This window comes from Psammomys obesus, unplaced genomic scaffold (genome assembly GCF_907164565.1).
Source record: "Psammomys obesus unplaced genomic scaffold, mPsaObe1.curated_primary_1811, whole genome shotgun sequence".
Taxonomy (NCBI): domain Eukaryota; kingdom Metazoa; phylum Chordata; class Mammalia; order Rodentia; family Muridae; genus Psammomys; species Psammomys obesus.
Window position 1 is genome coordinate 809,217 of NW_026591872.1, and position 3,545 is coordinate 812,761.

At 42.3% G+C, this 3,545-nt stretch overlaps 1 pseudogene; it reads right to left on the bottom strand.

The window, feature by feature from the left end:
- Positions 1-1,161: 1,161 nt before the first annotated feature.
- LOC129680508 (60S ribosomal protein L7-like) overlaps positions 1,162-3,545 on the bottom strand; it is a 9,680-nt pseudogene continuing 7,296 nt past the window's right edge.

Below are 3,545 nucleotides of genomic sequence, written 5' to 3' on the forward strand. Positions count from 1 at the left end.
AAGTCCTCCTCTGTGGCCTAGCAGGGCCGCTCCTCCCTCGGGGTGGGGGTGGGGGTGGAGGTCAAACAGCCAGCCATTGAGCTCATGTCAGAAATAGTCCCTGTTCCCCTTACTAGGGAACACACTTGGATACTGAGCTATTATGGGCTACATCCAAGCAGGGGTTCTAGTTTATATCTATACATGGTCCTTGGTTGGAGAAACAGTCTCACAAAAGACCCCTGTGCCCGGATATATTTGGTCCTTGTGGAACTCCTGTCCTGTCGTTGTTTCAACTCCTCCTGCAAATAAAAATAAATGATGTGGCAGAAGTTAAAATACTTGTGGCCCCTTTAAGATTCTGAGTATGCTTGGCATAGTAGTGCATGTGCTTGGAAGGCAGAGTCAGGTGGGTCTCTCTGAGTTTGAGGCCAACTTTGTCTGTGTAGTGAGTTCCAGGACAACCAGAGCTACATAGTAGGGCCCTGTCTTGAATAAGCAAAGAAAGATTCTGAATATGTGGCTATAAAATACTTCTTGAGCAAGGCATTTTAAAATATGAGAAGTGGGGGCCTGGAGAGATGGTTCTGTGGTTAAGAGAACTTACTGGTCATGCAGAAGATCTAGATTCAGTTTCTAGCACCCACATGGTGGTTCATAACCATTTATAACTCCCATTCCAAGAGATCTCATGCCCTTTTCTGACCTCCACCAGACATGAATGTGATGTATATGCATATGTGCAGACAAAACACTTAAATACACAAAATGAATAAATCTAAAATAATTTTTAACCCAAAAAGTGATCTTTAGTGTCATTATCATGTTTAAAAAGTGTTCTTCTTCATTCTTTGTGTCAAAAACATATGAGGAAGCAGTTTATCTCAACTGGTGTGCTCAGTATGGAAGAGTGGAAACTATATTTTTGGTTATGACATTTGTTCCACGTGTTAAAAAGTCAGACCCAACTTTCATGTTTAAAAAAAATTACTGTATATTAATAGTACAAAATGGGCTCATTAGGACATTTAGAATCCATGCATATAATGTATTTTGATCATATTCACAGCCCTATTACATTCTCTCGTTCCCCTTTTATTTTACAAAGGCATACTTTCAGGGTCCAAAATTTTATTATTGTTTCTTTTTGTCAAGCTGTATCTGTTTATTAAAATGACCAGATTACAAAAATACTGTGGAAAACACTTGGGCAGCACCTTCGTTCATCCATCTAATAAGCCTGTTTATCTCATCTTCCCTATTGCCAGCATCTCCACTTTCCACAAAGGGAGTTGTCTTTTTCTTCATTCCACTTCATGGAGAAGACAGCTTGAAGCACCTCAGGAAGTACTTTGCTTCCTTGAAGTGTTTTCCAACTGTATAGATCTCATGAATTAGATCCTCCATGCAGATAATGCTGAATTTACCAAGAGATCGAGCAATCAAGGAATTATCTGTATAGGCAATTCACTTCTTAATGATTTTTCCATAGCCTCGATTGTAGATGAGCTCATTCATGGGCTTCAGGTTGGAGTATTGCCATGCAATGTATGGGTCCACAATCCTCAGCATGTTAGTTGAATCCTTATTTAGTTTAACAAACGTGTCATTGAAGATCTGTCGAAGATGAACAAGTTGCAATACCTTGTGGATATTTGGGCTTACAACTACTGATATCTCAGATTCTGATGGCAAATGCCAATTTTGGTTCTGCAGGCATGTAGAAGTTTCCAGCTTTCCTTGCCATCCTGGCCATCCGAATCTCAGTCCGGTACATCTGCCTGTACTCCTTGTGATAGTTGTTTGGCTTTCTCATAGACGAGCTTCCTTCTTAGCTTTCTTTTTTTTATAATTTTATTTTTTTCTTATCAGTTAAATTTTATTAACTCTGTATCCCAGCCATGTCCCGATCCCTCATTCCCTCCCAGTCCCTCCCTCCCTCCCTCCCTCCCTCATCTCCACCGTGCCCCTTGCCAAGTCTACTAATAGGAGGGACCTCCTACCCATTCATCTGATCCTGTTTTATCAGGTATCTTCAGGACTGGCTGCAAAGCCCTCCTCTGTGGCCTAACAGGACTGCTCCTCCCTTGGGGGGTGGGGAGGCCAAAGAGCCAGTCATTGAGTTCCTGTTAGAAACAGTCCTTGTTCCCCTCACTATGGGAAACCAATTGGTTACTGAGCTACCACAGGCTACATCTGAGCAGAGGTTCTAGGTTACATTCATACATGGTCATTGGTTGCATGTCAGTCTCAGAAAAGACCCTGTGCCCAGATATATTTGGTCCTTGTGGAGCTCCTATCCTTTCCTCATCAGACTAACTCCCCTTCTTTCTTATGATTCCCTGTACTCTGCCAAAGGTTTGGTCATGAGTCTTTGCTTTGAAGACACTGCTAGTTAGAGTTTTTCAAATGCGCTCAGTAGACTCCTGTCATATGTTCAATGCGCATCCCATCTGTCTTTTTTTCTTTTTTTTTTCGTATTTTTTTTTTCTTATCAGTTACATTTTATTAACTATGTACCCCAGCTGTGTCCCGATCCCTCATTCCCTCCCAGTCCCTCCCTCCCTCCCTCCTCTCCACCGTGCCCCTTGCCAAGTCCACTGATAGGGGGGACCTCCTCCCCATTCATCTGATCCTGTTTTATCAGGTATCCTCAGTACTGGCTGCAAAGCTCTCCTCTGTGGCCTAACAGGACTGCTCCTCCCTTGGGGGGTGGGGAGGCCAAAGAGCCAGCCATTGAGTTCCTGTTAGAAATAGTCCTTGTTCCCCTCACTATGGGAAACCAATTGGTTACTGAGCTACCACAGGCTACATCTGAGCAGAGGTTCTAGGTTACATTCATACATGGTCCTTGGTTGCATGTCAGTCTCAGTAAAGACCCTGTGCCCAGATATATTTGGTCCTTGTGGAGCTCCTATCCTTTCCTCATCAGTCTAACTCCCCTTCTTTCTTATGATTCCCTGCACCCTGCCAAAGGTTTGGTCACAAGTCTTTGCTTTGAAAACACCGCTAGTTAGAGTCTTTCCAATGCGCTCAGTAGACTCCTGTCAATGTTCAATGCGTATCCCATCTGTCTTTCAAAACAAGGATTGATAATCTTACCCCATGTCCGCTCTCTTGATTATCTTTTTTAGGTGTATAGATTTCATTATGTTTATCATCTCTTATAGGTCTATATAAGTGAGTATATACCGTGTTTGTCTTTCTCCTTCTGGGATATTTCACTCAAGATGCTCTTTTCTAGATTCCACCATTTGCCTGCAAATTTCATGATTTTCCTCCTTTTTGATTGCTGAGTAGTATTCCATTGTGTAAAAATACCACAATTTCTGTACCCATTCCTTGGTTGATGGACATCTGGGTTGTTTCCAGGTTCTGGCTATTACAAATAAAGCTGCTATAAACATGGTTGAGCAAATATCCCTTTTGTGTACTTGAGCAAACTTTGGGTATATACCTAGCAGTGGTATAGCTGGGTCTTGAGGAAGCACTATTCCTAATTGTCTTAGAAAGCGCCAGATAGATTTCCAGAGTGGTTGTATCAGTTTACATTCCCACCAGCAGTG